The following is an 18,902-nucleotide window of genomic DNA, read 5'->3' as shown; positions in this document are numbered from 1 at the left end:
CTTTATCTCGTTTCATCAAAGTATTGAAAATCACACGATCTCAAAGAGTCTTCCATTCTCCCGTCCCATGTTTCTTTAATGTAAAATGGAACAAACCCATCTTGTGGTGCTTAAATAAGACCCAACTTCTTCCTGTGTAGAACCTGTTGTCTTGAGAGCACAAAGATGAACATTATTCTTTGAGCGTCTTTTAACGCAAGTCCTTGTGCTCCACGTTTCTTACTTCACTCCTTTTAGTGAATTGAGAAATTACCTGATTCCTGCTCTTAGGTGCTGTGTGTTAACTGCTTACACTGCTGGGGTTCATTGTTTTTTCTTGCTTCCATGATGTCTACTGCTACAGCAGAAAGAGCAGTGGATGCTTATGTCCCTAACAAGCAGCTCTGATCCCATTCAGGCCCCAGGCTGCCTCTGAACAAAATATATAGTCCTGTGTTCAGCAGTAGCAGTCATTTTTCTCCTTCTTAGTAGCTGGTGCAGTGCTGTGGTTTTGACTTTCGGCCTGGGAGCAGCGCTGATAACACCAGTGCTTTTAGTTCTTGCTAAGTAGTGTTTAGTCTGACCAAGGGCTTTCTGAGTCTCATGCTCTGCCAGGGAGGAGGGAAGCTGGGAGGAAGCAGAGACAGAACACCTGACCCAAGCTAGCCAAAGAGGTATTCCATACCACAGCACGTCATGCCCAGTTTGTAAAACTGGGGGCAGTTACCCGGAAGGTCTAGATCACTGCTCGGGTCGGGCTGGGTATCGGTCGGCGGGTGGTGGGCAGTTGTGTTCTGTTCCTTTATTTCCCTTGTCATTATTATTATTATTGGTGGTAGCAGTAGTGGTTTGTGTTATACCTTAGTTACTGGACTGCTCCTATCTCAGCCCGTGGGAGTTACATTCTTTTGATTCTCCTCCCCGTCCCTTCTGGAGCAGGGTCAGGGGAGAAGGGGGGAAGTGAGACAGAGACTGCATGGTCTGATTTACGGCTGGGCTTAAACCACAACAAATATTTAGAGGGGTAGATGAAGCTGTAGATTTGACATAGGCTCAATTCCTCAGCAGTGAGTGACATCAGTGACTTGGAGATACCAGCAACAGTGGCAGGGCCTCTGGGATAACATGTTTAAGAAAGGAGAAAAAAAAACAACCAAAAACCTGCAGTGATGCACCTGAAGAGAGGGGTGAGAATCTGTGAGTGCAGCAAATCTGCAGACCCCAATTGCCGTGAAGAAGTAGTTGCTGGAGCAGAGATTCCCTTGCAGTCCATGTGAAGACTGTGGTGAAGACCATGGTGAGGCAGGCTGTCCCCCTGCAGCCCATGAAGGACCCCGCTCTGGAGCAGGGGATACCCAAAGGAGGTTGTGACCCCATGGGAAGCCAGCACCGCAGATGTCTGAACACCTGCCTGCTGCTGGGAAGTGGTGAGTGATGTCCTTGCTTTGCTTGTGTGTGCAGCTTTGCATTCCCCTTTGAATTGTTTTGATGTGAACACAGGAGTCTTCTCACTGTTGCCCTTCTGCTTCTTTCTTACAAGTCACCAGGGAGGAGGGAATGAGTGAGTTAGCAAACTGCTGTGTGGGGCTTAGTTGCCGGCTGGGGTTAAACTGTGGTACTTCCTCAGTTGTTGTTTCTTTATACAGAAGAACCTGATGGGGATTAGATCTCAAACTGGCACATGCTGGGTTTTCTTTACAAAGTACAGGCAAGGATACCAGAGAGGGCTGTGACTGCTAGGGTAGAAGCAGGGAGGTTTCTGGAAAATCAATCCGTTTTCTCTGTCCTCTGAAAATTTCCCTTTTCATGAAATCTTCATGGATGCTGCATTTTAAGATTAATGGTGACAGACCTGGTTTTTAAGATAGGAAGTATTTAACACCAGGATGCCTTTGCCATCTCGCATTGCACTGGCCTGCTTTTAATAGCATAACAGAGGAAGAAGTTTTGTTGGTTTGAGGTGCCAAGTTCTCTGCAAAGAGCTTTGAGGCTGAAGGATGAGGCTGAAGAAGGTGTAATACTGTGCTTGTCAATTCAATGTGGTCAAAGTTCTGTGTAATTTATATTAAGTGATTACAGTCTTGATACAAGCAAGGGAAATAATGAAAATAAAATATGATACGTCTTCACTTTTATTAGGTAAATGTATCGTACATTTAGGATTATAGTGAAATTATTGTTAAACAATTTCCACAATTTCTAATGTATTGAAACACTACAGAGAGTACCCTACATCTTACTTTTGAAATTTACAATTTTATGATCGTTTGAACTACAGTTGAGAATTCCCTTATTTCAGTTTAGACTGTTCTTGTGAATTCAAGTACTCGTTTCATCTCCCTTCTGTCTTCATATCGGTTTCCTTTTTGGGTCGCTTCCATGTGTTCTTGGCTCTGTTGTTAAAATAGATACGCAGAACACGGTTTTGTGCATAATTTCATACAGTAAAATTATACACTCTTTCAGTAAAACTATACAAAATTAGGAATCACTTAGTTCTACAGGCCAAATTTCAGGTCTGCACATCAACACAACTCTTAACTGCTCTTCCAGACTGCTCAGCATTGCGTAGGACCTTTTGGGATTTGGTTGGGGAAGTTGTTACTTTGGAATTTTGGTTTCTAGGTGGGGAGAGACCAGGCGGTCAAAATCTCTATCGAGCAGTTACCTGAATGGTTGTTTTAGTCTTGGAGAATGTTTTTGCCTGTGGATTTCTTTTCCCCCAGGTTGGTGCATTATAGGATCCTGAAGTGTATTTGTCTGTAGGAAGAGCATAGACATGGTTTCCTCACTTGAGATGTACTTTCTGGGAAGACTCTCTTAGCCTGACAGGTGAATCAGATATTACATTATTACAAATATTACTTTAGCTGAAGTACCCATGAGTGCATCGGGTGAGTCCTGCAGCACCTCTGAAACAGAAGCTAGGATTAAGTACAGATTCTCTCTCTCTCTAGTTCTCTCTTCAAAGATTTTTTTTTGTAATCTTTCAGGCTTTCCATAAGGCTCACAGGACCTCCCAAGCGAGGCAACTCTGCCACGGTCATTCTGGACTTTAACCAAGTGCATGTTCCTATACTGAAAATCTTCCAGAAGGCATCAGCTGCTTTTAGAGGAAACTAATGCATAATCCGGTCCTCCTGTTTTATCCCTGCTTGTGAATGTACTTAGATGCAAGGCAACGTTATGTGTAAGTACCCTTGTTTTCTCTTAGTTCCAGACTAATCGCATTAATTCACATTATTAATTCCGTACTAAAACTGAAATTTTCAGTTTACACCCAACGCTGCAGTATTACCGTAGATGTCCGTTTGTGTCCAAAATTTCCTATTTTTGGCAGGCTCATTCTTTCCTTTGGAGCATTTCCGAACAGATGGCTCGGGAACTGCTGAAAAAAAACCAAAAAACAGTAGCAAAAATGGTAATTGTTGGTATAACAAAAATCATATAAACATAGAATCATATAATCACAGAATGGTTAGAGTTAGAAAGGACCTCAAAGGTCATCTAGTTCCAACCCCTCTGCCGCAGGTAGGGTCTCCTCACACTAGACCATGTCACCCAAGGCTCTGTCCAGCCTGGCCTTGAACTCTGCCAGGAATGGAGCATTTACCACTAATTAGGCAACCTGTTCCAGTGCCTCATGACCCTCATAGTAAAGAACTAGTTCCTTAAATCTAACCTTAACATTTTAAGTTTAAAAACATTGTCCTATTGCTACCATCCCTGATGAAAAGTCCCTCTCTGGTATCTTTGTAGGCCCCAGTTGTGGTTTAAGCCCAGCCAGCAACTTAGAACTGGCTGGGCTTAAACCACCACAGCCCCCTTCATATACTGGAAGGCTGCTATGAGGTCTTTATGAAGCCGACTCTTCTCCAGGCTGAACAGCTGCAGTTTTTTTTTCAGCCTGTCTTCATATGGCTCAAGGCTCCTTGTCATCGCTGTGGCCCTCCTCTGGACTTGTTCCAAAAATCCCATGTCCTTTTTATGTTGAGAACACCAGAACTGCACACAATACTCCGAGTGGGGTCTCACAAGAGCAGAGTAGAGGGGCAGGATCTCCTCCTTTGACCTGCTGGTCACGGTCCTTTTGATGCAGCCCAGGATACAGTTGGCTTTCTGGACTGCGAGCGCACACTTCTGGCTCATTTTCAGCTAATACCCCAAAGTCCTTCTCCGCAGGGCTGCTCTGAATCACTTCACTGCCCAACCTGTAGCTGTGCCTGGGATTGCCCTGACCCAGCAACCTTGCACTTTGCTATGTTGAACTTCATGAGGTTGGCATTGGCCCACAACTCCCCCTGGATGGCACCCCTTCCCTCCAGCTTATCAACCAAACCACATAACTTAGCGTCGTTGGCAAACATGGACACTGTCCATGTCGCCGACAAAGATGTTGAACAGGGATCAGTCCTAACACCAACCCCTGAGGGACACCACTTATTACTGGTCTCCAGTTGCATGTTGAGCCCTTGACCACAACTCTCTGTGTGCAGCCATCCAGCCAATTCTTTATCCACCGGGTGGTCCATCCATTAAATGTATGTCTCTCCAGTTTAGAGACAAGGATGTCGCGTGGGACAGTGTTGAATGATTTTCACAAGTCCAGATACGGTCAGGAAAAGGAGAAAGTCATATAAACCCCAAATGATGTATTAGATTTTTGAGGTTCTATTAGCAAGTTAAAAATAAAGCAAAGGTCATACAGTTATGGTTACATCCAAACCAGATATCCAAGAAGAACAAAAGAAGTCTCAGTATCCCACCTGTAGGCTCCTGTCAAATGTGAGAATAGTACATATTATCAAGAGGACAAAGACAAAAGAAAATATCATCCTGTATGAATGCAGGAAGAATGAAATTGTGCTCTGTCCAACAGAAAAAAAAAGTGAAAATACAATAATCATAAAAATTTACACTGCATTTGAATGAAGAGCAGTTTGAGTAAGATCTAATCCTTTTTTATTCAAGATGAAAAAAAAATCCTGAATAACATAATTGTAAATCCACCATACTTAATTGAGAAGTTAAAGGTGCTATTCCAAGCTTTAATACATATTTCAAAAGAATGAAAAACACATTAATGAATGTGGATTGGTATATTCATACATATCAGCACATGTCCTGGGTTCAGCAGTAGCAGTCATGTTTTTTTTCCTTTGTGTTAGCTGATGCAGTGCTGTGTTTTGACTTCTAGTTTTGAGAACAGCGTTGGTGAAGCCGATGTTTTCGGTTGTTGCTAAGTGATGTTTACCCTGACCAAGGACTCTGTGAGGCTCATGCTCTGCCAGGGAGGAGGGGAAGCTGTGAGGAAGCAGAGACGGGGCGCCTGACCCGGGCTAGCCGGGGAGGTATTCCATACCACGGCACGTCATGCCCGGGGTGGGGGGTAACTGGGAGTTACCCGGAAGGACAGGAGCTTCCGGGTGGAACTCGTTTTCTTGGCCGGTGGTATCGTATTCTCTTCCCTTGTTATTTTCCCTTATCATTGTTTTAGCTGATAGTAGCGGTGGTGATTTGTTGCTGGACTGTTCTTGTCTCAACCCGTAGGAGTTGCACTCTCTCGATCCTCCTCCCCGTTCCTCCGGGAGCGGGGAAGGGGAGAGCCCGGTGCAGGGAGGGGGGGGGAGACGAACACGGACCTTGATTGTTGTCAGCTTGGCACCACTCACTGGGAGTGAGTGAACAAGTTACCTGACTGGGTTTAAACCACGACAGTTCTTTTTGGCGCCCAACGTGGGGCACGAGGGGTTGAGATAAGAACAGATCTGACTGGATTGATAGTCACTCGTCACAATGCTGATTTATTGGCTCTCAAGGTTTTTCCTCTTGATCTCACAGTTTCAGTATACCATATCTTACGTCCATCCGGTATTGGCTGTATTAGTGTTTTTCAAGTGTGGGGCTTGGGCTAAGGTTTTTATCCCATTGTACTTTATGGTAATGACTTGTAATACAATAGAATCATTGATCATGAAACTGATCTGGCTTATGTTCCCAGTGTGGTCACCACCTTTATACTTTGGGAGGTATATGATGGAGGTGCTTAGCAATTACACATCTTTTTTCTCCTTCTCAGGTGCTCAACCTGTGAAGGAGACATCCTTTTACCCTCCTAGTCGTCCCCCCAGACCATTTACATTTGAGAGTTTCGAATTTTTTAAATGGCCTTTTAATGCTCTTGAGACTTGTTTGCTGATGGTGATGGGAATCACCATGCTAACACGCATACAGAGTGTGTTTTGCCCACTACTGATTTCAAGAGTTAAGCAGATTCAGGTTTGGGTCTTGTCTGGGGTCAAAAGACGATGTAGGAGGACCGAGAGATTTTCCCTGAGGCTGGACAGCCATGAGTGGCAGGGTGTGTGGGATAGTATGGGCAAGTATCTAGGTCAGTGGGCCCCCCCAGTATTTTGGAATTTCACTACCGAACAACTGCAAAATCCAGAAGAATTAGTAAAACACTTAAATGAGGTGTGTGGTCATTCTGGCCATACCAGAGATGGACAAATCACGGCAACGTGCTGGGGCTTGGCCTATGCTTACAGGGCCTTGTTCAACACTATTCAGCACCTTCAAAAGGAAAAGAATGTCGGCGGATTTGAGGGCAAAGCGACAGTCGCTACTCAAACTTTGGCTGCAATGAACTGCGCAGCTACCCCAGTGGCAAGTACAGCAGCTGCTCAAACTTCAACTGCAACAGACAGCGCGGTTACCCCAGCTCCAAGCACGGTAGCTACACCACCCCCAGCAACAAGTACAGTCGCTACTCAAACCACAGTGATAATCACTGCAGCCAAACCAGAGGACCAATTCGTACCAATATCGGTTGCCCCTGTACGCAAGAGAACAAGCAAAAAGGAGGCAAAAAGGGTGAAGCGAGATGAAGAACCAATGAATTCACCACCCGGTCCAGAATCTGATCAGGAGTCATCCTCACATGACGAAGAAGAAGAAGAAGAGGTAACTTCTCGACCTCGGACCTCAACCGAGCTGCGGAATATGCGAAAAGATTTTACCCGTCAACCAGGGGAGCACATCATCACCTGGTTACTCCGATGCTGGGACAATGGGGCCGATGGTCACGAACTAGAAGGTACAGAAGCCAAGCAGCTGGGATCACTTGCTAGAGAAGGGGGAATTGACAAAGCAATTGCAAGAGAGAAAAAGTCCCTCAGCCTTTGGAGGAGGCTCTTGGCAGCTGTGAAAGAAAGGTTTCCGTACAAGGACGATGTTACGAGTCGTTCGGCCAAGTGGACTACTATAGACAAAGGCATCCAGTCTCTGAGGGAATCGGCCATCGTAGAGATGATCTATCACATCAAGCCGAATAACGGGGATACACCTATAGATCCAGATGAAGTTGAATGTACACGACCCATGTGGCGAAAACTTACACGGAATGCACCGTCATCATATGCCCATTCATTGGCAACAGTGACCTGGAATGACATAGTACCACTAACAGTGGATGAAATGGTTCATAAACTCCGAGAGTTCGAAGACAATCTCACTCCTTCCATCATCTCAGCTGTGAAAAAACTGTCCCAGGACCTCGACAAATTGAGGGACGATGTATCTGATTTATCCAGCTCCTCACGTGTACCAACACGCGTCTCAGCTATTAACAAAAGACGTCCTATTGTTCAAGAGAGGAGATACAGAAGGTATACGCCACGGGGTACCCTATGGTTTTACCTGCTGGATCACGGAGAAGACATGACAAAGTGGGATGGAAAACCTACTTCAGCTTTGGAGGAACGGGTGAGTGAACTGAAGAGGGGAGCAAGGGCCAAGACTGATCGTCCCATGAGAGCTACGGCTTCAGTTTCTGGTGAGCAGTTTCCCAGATGGAGTGGAAGAGCTGATTTTACTCCAGCTCCTGTGATAACGAAGAATAATCCCTTTCAACACGACTTAAGTGTCCAATGCTGTGACGACCATTAGAGGGGCCCTGCCTCCAGCCAGGTGGAGGTAGGGGACAATCGGATTTACTGGACTGTGTGGATCAGATGGCCTGGCACATCAGTCCCACAGAAGTATAAGGCTCTAGTAGATACCGGTGCACAGTGTACCCTGATGCCATCAAGCTGTCAAGGGGTGGAACCCATCTATATTTCTGGAGTAACAGGAGGATCCCAAGAGTTGACTCTGCTGGAGGCTGAAATCAGCCTGACTGGGAGGGAGTGGCAAAAGCACCCTATTGTGACTGGTCCAGAGGCTCCATGCATCCTCGGCATAGACTACCTCAAGAGAGGGTACTTCAAAGACCCAAAAGGGTACCGGTGGGCTTTTGGTATTGCTGCTTTGGAGACTGAGGAAATTGAGCAGCTGTCCACCTTGCCTGGTCTCTCAGAAGATCCCTCTGCTGTGGGGTTGCTGAAAGTTGAAGAACAACAAGTGCCAATTGCGACCACAACAGTGCACCGGCGGCAATATCACACCAACCGAGACTCCCTGATTCCCATCCATCAGCTGATCCGTAGACTGGAGAGTCAGGGGGTGATCAGCAGGACCCGCTCACCCTTCAATAGCCCCATATGGCCAGTGCGAAAGTCTAATGGAGAATGGAGACTAACAGTAGACTATCGTGGCCTGAATGAAGTCACACCACCATTGAGTGCTGCCGTACCGGACATGCTAGAACTTCAGTATGAGCTAGAGTCAAAAGCAGCCAAGTGGTATGCCACGATTGATATTGCCAATGCATTTTTCTCCATTCCTTTGGCAGCAGAGTGCAGGCCACAGTTTGCTTTTACTTGGAGGGGTGTCCAGTTCACTTGGAACCGACTGCCCCAGGGGTGGAAACACAGCCCTACCATTTGCCATGGACTGATCCAGACTGCACTGGAACAGGGGCAAGCTCCAGAACACCTGCAATACATTGATGACATTATTGTGTGGGGCGATACAGCGGAAGAAGTCTTTGAGAAAGGGAGGAAAATAATCCAAATCCTGCTGAAAGCCGGTTTTGCCATAAAACGGAGTAAGGTCAAGGGACCTGCACAGGAGATACAATTTTTGGGAATAAAATGGCAAGATGGACGTAGACAGATCCCCACAGATGTGATCAACAAGATAACAGCAATGTCTCCACCAACTAATAAGAAAGAAACGCAAGCTTTCTTGGGTGCAGTGGGGTTCTGGAGAATGCACATCCCAAATTACAGTTCGATTGTAAGCCCTCTCTATCATGTGACCCGGAAGAAGAATGATTTTAAATGGGGCCCTGAGCAGCAACAAGCCTTTGAGCAAATTAAACGCGAGATAGTTCATGCAGTAGCCCTTGGACCAGTCCGAACCGGACCAGATGTAAAAAATGTGCTGTACACTGCAGCTGGGGAGAACGGTCCTACCTGGAGCCTCTGGCAGAAAGCTCCAGGGGAGACTCGAGGTCGACCCCTCGGCTTTTGGAGTCGGGGATACAAAGGATCTGAGGCCAGCTATACCCCAACTGAGAAAGAGATACTGGCAGCCTATGAAGGGGTTCGAGCCGCTTCGGAAGTGATTGGCACTGAAGCACAGCTCCTCCTGGCACCCCGGCTGCCCGTGCTGGGCTGGATGTTCAAAGGCAGGGTCTCCTCTACACATCATGTAACTGATGCTACATGGAGTAAATGGGCTGCACTAATTACACAACGAACTCGAATAGGAAATCCCAGTCGTCCAGGCATTCTAGAAGTCATCATGGACTGGCCAGAGGGCAAAGATTTCGGAATGTCACCAGAGGAGGAGGTGGTGCGTGCTGAAGAGGCCCCACCATATAATAAACTGTCAGAAAGTGAAAAGCAGTATGCCTTGTTTACTGATGGCTCTTGCCGTATTGTGGGAAAGCATCGGAGATGGAAGGCAGCTGTATGGAGTCCTGGACGACAAGTTGCAGAAACTGCTGAAGGAGAGGGTGAATCGAGTCAATTTGCCGAGGTGAAAGCCATCCAGCTGGCCCTGGACATTGCTGAACGAGAAAAGTGGCCAGTACTTTATCTCTATACTGACTCATGGATGGTGGCAAATGCCCTGTGGGGGTGGTTGAAGCAATGGAAGCAGAGCAACTGGCAACGCAGAGGTAAACCCATCTGGGCTGCTGCACTGTGGAAAGATATTGCTGCCCGGGTGCAGAACCTGGTGGTGAAGGTACGTCATGTAGATGCCCATGTACCCAAGAGTCGGGCCACTGAGGAACACCAGAACAACCAACAAGTGGATAAAGCGGCTCAGATTGAAGTGGCTCAGATGGACTTAGATTGGCAACATAAAGGTGAATTATTTTTGGCCCGGTGGGCCCATGACACTTCAGGCCATCAAGGCAGAGATGCAACATATAGATGGGCCCGTGACCGAGGGGTGGACTTAACAATGGACACTATTGCCCAGGTTATTCATGAGTGTGAAACATGTGCTGCAATTAAACAAGCCAAGCGGTTAAAGCCTCTTTGGTATGGAGGACGATGGTTGAAGTATAAATATGGGGAGGCCTGGCAGATTGACTATATCACACTGCCACCAACCCGCCAAGGCAAGCGCCATGTGCTTACCATGGTGGAAGCAACCACCGGGTGGCTGGAAACATACGCTGTGCCCCATGCCACTGCCCGGAACACCATCCTGGGCCTTGAGAAACAGATTTTGTGGCGACACGGCACCCCAGAGAGAATTGAGTCAGACAATGGGACTCATTTCCGGAATAACCTTATAGATATTTGGGCCAAAGAGCATGGCATTGAGTGGGTATATCACATCCCCTACCATGCACCAGCCTCTGGGAAAATCGAACGGTACAATGGGCTGTTAAAAACTACACTGAGAGCGATGGGTGGGGGAACTTTCAAGCATTGGGATACACATTTACCAAAGGCCACCTGGTTGGTCAACACCAGAGGATCTGCCAACAGGGCCGGCCCAGCCCAGTCAGAACTTTTACATATTGTAGAGGGGGACAAAGTTCCCGTGGTGCATATGAAGAATTTGCTGGGGAAGACAGTCTGGGTTATTCCTGCTTCAGGTAAAGGCAAACCCACTCGTGGGATTGCTTTTGCTCAGGGACCTGGATATACTTGGTGGGTAATGCGGGAAGATGGGGAAGTCCGATGTATACCTCAAGGGGATTTGATTTTAGGGGAAAACAGCCAGTGAACTCAATTGTATGCTGTTGCCTGCTGTGTAATGCTTTTATAGCCCATCAACTAGATGTCTCCAGGTCACCAGCGACTGGCCCTGACTTCCCTCCAGCCATCATCCCAACAGAGAATGAACTTGGAACATCATGGACCGAATGGACTCGGCAGCATTATAGGGATTGGTCCATGCACTAAGAAAATGATTTTTTTTTTCCTCTTGGTCTGTATGTATATGGATGTATATATGTGGGAGAGCGATGGTGTATTGAAAATGTGGGATCTGAGCACGACGTGAATGGTATGGAATAAGGGGTGGATAATGTCCTGGGTTCAGCAGTAGCAGTCATGTTTTTTCCTTTGTGTTAGCTGATGCAGTGCTGTGTTTTGACTTCTAGTTTTGAGAACAGCGTTGGTGAAGCCGATGTTTTCGGTTGTTGCTAAGTGATGTTTACCCTGACCAAGGACTCTGTGAGGCTCATGCTCTGCCAGGGAGGAGGGGAAGCTGTGAGGAAGCAGAGACGGGGCGCCTGACCCGGGCTAGCCGGGGAGGTATTCCATACCACGGCACGTCATGCCCGGGGTGGGGGGTAACTGGGAGTTACCCGGAAGGACAGGAGCTTCCGGGTGGAACTCGTTTTCTTGGCCGGTGGTATCGTATTCTCTTCCCTTGTTATTTTCCCTTATCATTGTTTTAGCTGATAGTAGCGGTGGTGATTTGTTGCTGGACTGTTCTTGTCTCAACCCGTAGGAGTTGCACTCTCTCGATCCTCCTCCCCGTTCCTCCGGGAGCGGGGAAGGGGAGAGCCCGGTGCAGGGAGGGGGGGGGAGACGAACACGGACCTTGATTGTTGTCAGCTTGGCACCACTCACTGGGAGTGAGTGAACAAGTTACCTGACTGGGTTTAAACCACGACAGCACATCATTGCAGTCGTCCCTCTCTGTTGGGCAGAGAAAAGAATTCCTGCTTTGAAGGTGGTTAATTACTGTTGATGAATATTCTGTCTGACTAATTGCAGAGCTTTATAAAGCATTGCATTTCTGTCTGTGAGTACTGCTGCAATCTAGGTATGAAAGTTACGCTACATCAAATTTGCTCTTACCTGTCTTCAGGCATAAATCACGTATTCTACCTGCAGGGACACAATCGACCACAGCACAATACAGGCAGGTATATTAGAGGCATTTTAAGAATCTTCCATTTAAGCAGGAACCCACCTCTAGGTCGGCTAAACTTGGGTTCTTGGGTGACTGTGACAGTTCGGTAGACTACATACGCTGATCTTCGTGGCTCTGAAGAATGGGAATGAGGCTTTCTTCCAGGTTCTCTCACATTAGGAAGAGAATCGTTTTCACCATCCTTACAGTGACCCTTTGGTTGGTAACTGGGTTGTGCATTAGGTTCTGCAGTGTGGCTTTCTAAAAGTGAAAAAACAAACCATACTGTTGTGCTATTACTGAAAATTTGACATACTGCAGGAGACTGAAGGCTGGAAGACAAGATTAAGAAAGTATTCATTGTGGATAGCCCAATCCAAATATAGACAGTTATGTCATTCATGAGGTAATGTTTAGCTGTAAGGACTCCACGCTCAAGTATCTTACCTCCATTTTCAAAGGATCTGCAACCAGTTCTGGAAATACTCGCTTTTGGTACTCTCCTTCCCGTACTCCCTCCTCCTCCTCTACTTGTGTTGCTCAATTCTGCAGGAATTGTATTGCTTTCACCTGTGAAAGCATCAGAAACAATGTTTCAGCTGCTGGTGTTTAAGCACTGGGAAGGGCACTGCCATTCGCTTCCTCCCACCTCTGGGAGCTTGTCATGAGTTCAGTGCAGTTGCCTTCCAACTCCCTTTTTATATTCTTCTCTCTCTTTCGGCTGTTCTTTGGATCCTGCCTGGAGTAACTCCACTACCTGAGCTATAACACTCATGCCCTCCAAGAAAATACCGTTGTACACAGAGTAAAGAAGGCACTGGCTCCAAAGGAAAGAACCAGCTCCAAGTTACCTGCTTGTTCTTCAGCTTCCCACTTCCCATGAATGGTAGTTATGAATCCTACCTGACCAAATTGATGGTATTTTCAAGCTGCCTGTCATCACAGAACTTAATGCCTCGGAGAACTCAAAGAAATGCTTTGGGTAAATCTGTCTATGCTTTCCTCAGAATGTATCTTATGAAAAATAAGGATGTGCCTTAAACCCAGATATTTCTTACTGTTTCTCTCATCTGTACTCTAAACATATATAAACATGTGCCGGAAAAAAATCATCGAAACTATTCTAACAAGATGCATTTTAAATGTAGAAAGGAGAAAACCAAGAATCTGCCAAATTCTGTGGAATAATTTAGGACTGCAAAATTGGTCAGTCAATACTATACAGTGAAAAGAATCTTAGGATGCTTCAAACTACACTACATAAATCTAGATTGTGAAGAAAAATCAAAAGAGCCGTAGCTCATTTTCCTGAGACGGTGACACAGGGTTAGGTGACTGCTGTTGGTCAGGCTGCTGAATCCCGTAAAACTCTCCTGAACATTATCAGGAGGGAAAAATACCCCTAAGTTTACTGTGTGTGCAGCATGGCTGCTCAGAAAAGCGTGAGAACTCCTTTCGTACTTACCAGATTTATAGCATATTTCCTTTATTGCTCTTTCCTCTTTGATATCCTCAGCAGTCTTATCCACCCAGTGAGAAACACCTGTGGGAAATAGTTTTAAAAGATTAGGAGATAGATAGACAAAGACCTTCAACAATTCTTAACAGTCAAATACATAATGAATTACACTTGGTTACGCTTTTTGGCTCTTAGTTTTCCTTTTTATTTCCTTCCCAATTACAACCTCTGCTTCTGGACAGGGAAATCATTCCTTTAGATTCACTCTTCATGTATGATACGTATGAATTCTGCCTCATTAAATTGATGGCATTTTCAAGGTGCCTGTTATCACAGAACCTAAAGCCTCAGAGAACTTGGCTGAAAAAAAGCTTTGGGGAAACATATCTGTCCTTTTCTTGAAATATACCACTACATCTCATCCTCTAGACACCAGAGAGGTTCAGCAGAGAGTTCAAAATGCCTCTGAGAAAGCTGTTTTTTACCGTTCTTTGGCATCCTCACGGTGCAATAAATAGCCCTATCAGAGTGTAAATAGGGAATCTTGTCCCTGTTTACAAGAGAGAGCCTGCTAGAGAAATTGAAACCAGTTCTTAACATTAGAATGGTTAGAGTACATAAATTGTGATTTTGAAGAAGAATTACACAAAAAACTGATGTTGTGTACCCGAGGAAAGTACTCCTGGGGTTAATATGCAGTCCATTTTCACCTTTTCCAGTGACAATTGATGCAGGTAGTCACCACCTGTGTGATACCCATACACACAAATAAGAAGAAAAACTAAGTATTTTTATGATATTTGCAAACGCCTTAGGACTGTCCTGAGTTCAAAAAGTGGAGAGGAGGGGCAAACTGTGTCCTAGTTTCTCCTTGTAAGAGTAATTCCAAAAGTGGTACCCATTGTCCGAGGCGATGAAAAGTACTTGGCTTTCTGCAAGTCCCACTGGGTAGCTTCCGAGGGCCGTAGCTCAGTTTCCTGGGACGGTGACACAGGGTTAGGTGACTGCCGTTGGCCAGGCTGCTGAATCCCGTAAAACTCTCCTGAACATTATCAAGAGGGAAAAATACCCCAAAGATTACTGTGTGTGCAGCATGGCTGCTCAGAAAAGCGTGACAACTCCTTTCGTACTTACCAGATTTATAGCATATTTCCTTTATTGCTCTTTCCTCTTCGATATCCTCAGCAGTCTTAGGCACACAGTCAGTAACATCTGTGGGAAATATTTTTAAAAGATCAGGGGATAGCTAGACAAAGACCTTCAACAATTCTTAACAGTCAAATACATAATGAATTTCACTTGGTTATGGTTTTTGGCTTTTAGTTTTCCTTTTTATTTCCATCCCAATTACAACCTCTGCTTCCGGACAGGGAAATCATTCCTTCACATTAGGTACTTCCAAGGGCAAGGGAATTGCAGTTACAAGCCTTGTAAGAAGATAACATGTGTTGACTTAAAATTATTAGTACTTTAACTTCTGCAGTGTGTGTCTTAGAGCAGGTTGTTCTCTCCTTTCACTCACCGGGAATGTGCAGTTCATCTCTTCCCTATGGATCTGCCATCTCTAAATGAGATTCACTGAATGGTTCAACCGCATTTAATAAGTTTTAAAACCTAAGGACCTAAGTATATAAACATACACATTCAGGTAAGCTAGGAAAGAGCTTGGTATGCATTGTGTTTGCTAGACGTCAGAATAATGTTTTGTAATGAGACTGCCTATGGAGTTGAGGAAATCAGTTGAGGAGATTATTTAAGTTGAATTCACAAATTATCTGAATTGGGGATCACTTTTTAAAGTCTAGTTAATGAGAAAGAGGAATGTGAGTTATACCACTGTTGAAACATACAGCTGGGCATTTCACAGGAATTAGAAAATGATGCCTCACTCGCAGCTGGTGACTGTCAGGTCTGATAATTTGGAGATTTGCTGGAAACTCTTTTAGCAACTTGTCAACCACTCTTTTATGCAAATAATGCTCATTCTAATGAATCAGTTGAGTGAGAAGTACACTATAATGTTTTACAAAATACCTTCTACTTGCTTGTAAAGGATAGAAAAAACTTGCTTACAGTTCTCTTCATTGTCCTCTTCATCATCTTCTTCATCATCCTCTTCATCGTTGAGGTTTATAATCAGTGGAGAGTGAATTGGTATTACAATATTCCCTGGACGTGTGTGTGAGCCTTGACACTGGGCTGGAGGCAGAATCACTTCTTGGTCAGCCTGTGGCAATAGCGCATCTGCAGAAAAGAGCAGGATCGGTACTAGAGAGATATAATCTACCAAATACCCAAGGAAAAATCATTCCTGCTCTGTGGATCTCAGCAATCTAAGCTACCGTTCATGACTTCATCTTTCATACCACTGGTAGCTATGACAATTTGTAACATGATAGGCAAAATTCCTGCAACAACATTCCAATGCCAAAGCATTCCAATGCCAAAGCATTCCATGACTTCAGTATCTCGCTATAGCAGATCATGCCTGACTGTCTTGGCATGGTACGTTTCTTGCCCTTATTATACAATAGAACAAGAGTAGAAGGATATTTTCTGAATTCTAATGAAAAATCTGTTGAGAAAATATTTTTACTCACTGTTAGTAGGTGGCAGAAAAAGTCCATTGATATAACGAGGTTTGCTGTGATGGAAGGCACAGTTGATCCTCACACAGCCTGAGGGTTGTCTTTCCCACAAGCAGGCAATGTTCTTTAACTTCTGCTGCAGGAGGGAACAGTTTTCAGATACTGTAAATGAACTAGTAAAAATGGACTTAATGGATCAGTACATGATGTAACTACTGTGCACATACAAGTAAGACTTGGTGGGAGTGTATTCTGATATTTCAGAACATTTAAAGAGATCTTGAATAAAATCTGCCGTACATGTGGCAAATCTCACACAATTACTCTCTTACTATTACGAGTACATGGGTCTGTGGGAAAATGAGAAGTAAAAAACAAACCCCACAAAGATTCCTGACAAGAAACAAAAGCCTAGACATTTGGGAACTTGTAATCCTTGCACAGACCTGTCACACTTGGACTTAAAAATCTGGAAAAAAATCTTTTTTTTTTTTTTTCCAGTTCCCATTGGAAACATCAGCTCGGCTGCAGAAAGTCACTTTTGTTTTCAGACTTAAACATGTGTTTTGAAGGGACTTGCTCCTTTCCACCTGCATTTCCGTATCTCTAAATCCACTGAACAGATGCAACTATCTCCATTTTCATAGTGGGCGCACAGTACCGCATCCAAGAGGTTTTCCACACTGACAGAATCTGCACCCGAAGAAAACAAATTTCTGGAGATTCACACTGGTTTCCCATACCCCCGTGGCTGTCATAAAGGTGACTCTGCTCTTTTAAAAGATTTTGGTTTTAATAAATGGGGAAGATGATGCAGTAGTCCATGTATAACAGTGTCACAGTGACAAATGCAAACTCATGTTTCTATCCTGGATACAAACCGCATCCAGGCTGAGAGCTATACACGCCAGGTGACCTGTTGTTTCTCAGTGAGTTTGTGTGTGAGTTTTTAAAGGCAACAAAGACACGCTTTAAAATATTAGAGTATTTGAAGGTCGGTTTCACCCAGTGCCAGACATTTAGAAAGAAAAGAGGCCACGTCTGGACTGTAGTCAGGAGAACTGGCCTATACCTGGAGAATCTCTGGGGTCAGGAGCCAAAGCCAATTTCCCAGCCATTAGTGACAATTAATCATCCCCCAGTGATGAAATGTGGACAATAACCAAGTGTCCATATGGCCACCCTGATTTTCACTCAGTGGAATTTAAGTAATTTTTTTGAGGACAATCCCTTTCTGAAGAGCTTTGTTTTAAACAAGAGATTTTACAGTAATTCAGGAAGTTGCTCCAAAAAGAAATTATAAACGTGGTCTATTTGTTCAGAATTAGTATTATGTTGACTCAGTAAGAAAGTGATGAGTGGTCTATAGGTGTGATTTCCAACTTCTATGTTCTTTGATTGCCTGTGCGCTGTTGAAATTGTATATAGTTTAGATTACCTTTAGCTCTTCTCGACACCTCTGAAAATTATGTATTTTGATTTACAGGTGCTGCTGTGACACAGAGAAGATGCCATAGCAACTTGAAAGTTTACATAATGGTCCTCCCTTTCAACATGGAGATATCAAGAAAATCAAGGATACAAACCACTCTAAAATCTAAAGTATTTACCTGTGCATAGGGGGAATGAAAATGGAAATTGAGTTCATTCTCTGCTGCTGCTATCTTCACCTCTTCTACCTGTCCTTTTCTCTCAATACTCTCTGAACAGACATGAAAACATGAAAGCTTTTACATTCTGGCAAACCGTAATCTTATCCTAAAATCAGTAGCTTTGTTTCAAAATCTGGACCTTGAGAATATTAGCTCTGCTGGGGTTTTTTTGAAACAAAACTCCACAAAGCAATAGGCTTCGAGGAAGGATGTGGTACCTTCAGGCATCCTGAGCTGAAGGAGGCAGCTGCTGTCCGGTGTAGAGTGTTCCGTTTCCACGGTTGCCAACGGCTCCTCCTGCTGGTGACATCAGCACGATGGTTCCATGTGGCCTGTCCAGCTTGAACATCTTCCTTTCTCTTGTTGCTTCAGAGTAAAGTATGGAAAACGGGACCGTCTCTCAGAGTCTCCCATTCTGGTGTTTCTTTACTGTAAAATGTAGTAGGGTGCTAGGTGTTAACTGCTTACATTGCTGGCGTTCCTTGTTTTTTCTTGTTTCTACGATGTCCACATCTGCCACAGCAGAAAGAGCAACGGACACATGGATCCCTAACAAAAACTGCTGTTCCCATTCAGGTCCCAGGCTGCCTCTGAACAAACAAAATATTTGGGGGGGGGGGGGCGGAAATTAAATTTTGGTCCTGGAAATCAGTGAAGGCATGCTGTTATCTCCAGTTCGTGGGGTCAAATCCACAGCAGTGAGAGACATCTGTGACTTGGAAATGAACACCTATGAGCACTTTTTTATTAAAACGGGGAATTTAGGGAAAACAAACAAATAGAAAATCACAAAGTAAAAAAACCCAACAAACTCCACAAGAACCCAACCCAGCAGTGCATGGTGACTAGACTCACAGGACAGGTCAGCAGAGCACAGCGGTGCTGTATGACATTAGTGTGCCAAGGCAGGACTGACTGGGGCACACAGGGGAAGGAGAATTCAGGAAAGCA

The 18,902-nt window shown here is 44.8% G+C and overlaps 2 long non-coding RNA genes across 2 annotated transcripts; both read right to left on the bottom strand.

Moving 5' to 3' along the window:
- Nucleotides 1-6: 6 nt before the first annotated feature.
- LOC133269930 (uncharacterized) lies at nucleotides 7-3,756 on the bottom strand. Its single transcript, XR_009743606.1, has 4 exons — nucleotides 3,278-3,756; nucleotides 2,648-2,739; nucleotides 2,220-2,372; nucleotides 7-411 (listed from the first exon to the last, which is right to left on the bottom strand). It is a non-coding gene; the product is annotated as an uncharacterized LOC133269930 (long non-coding RNA).
- Nucleotides 3,757-16,293: 12,537 nt separating this feature from the next.
- Nucleotides 16,294-18,173, bottom strand: LOC133269934 (uncharacterized). The gene is made up of 3 exons (XR_009743612.1): nucleotides 18,091-18,173; nucleotides 17,910-18,001; nucleotides 16,294-16,435 (listed from the first exon to the last, which is right to left on the bottom strand). It is a non-coding gene; the product is annotated as an uncharacterized LOC133269934 (long non-coding RNA).
- Between the last annotated feature and the right edge of the window lie 729 nt (nucleotides 18,174-18,902).

Source organism: Pezoporus flaviventris, unplaced genomic scaffold (assembly GCF_033815535.1).
Source record: "Pezoporus flaviventris isolate CSIRO_AGI_PZ_B2104156 unplaced genomic scaffold, CSIRO_AGI_Pfla_v1 ptg000016l, whole genome shotgun sequence".
In the NCBI taxonomy this organism is placed as follows: domain Eukaryota; kingdom Metazoa; phylum Chordata; class Aves; order Psittaciformes; family Psittacidae; genus Pezoporus; species Pezoporus flaviventris.
The sequence above is the reverse complement of the archived record's forward strand: the minus strand, read 5'-3'. Positions and strand labels throughout refer to the sequence as shown.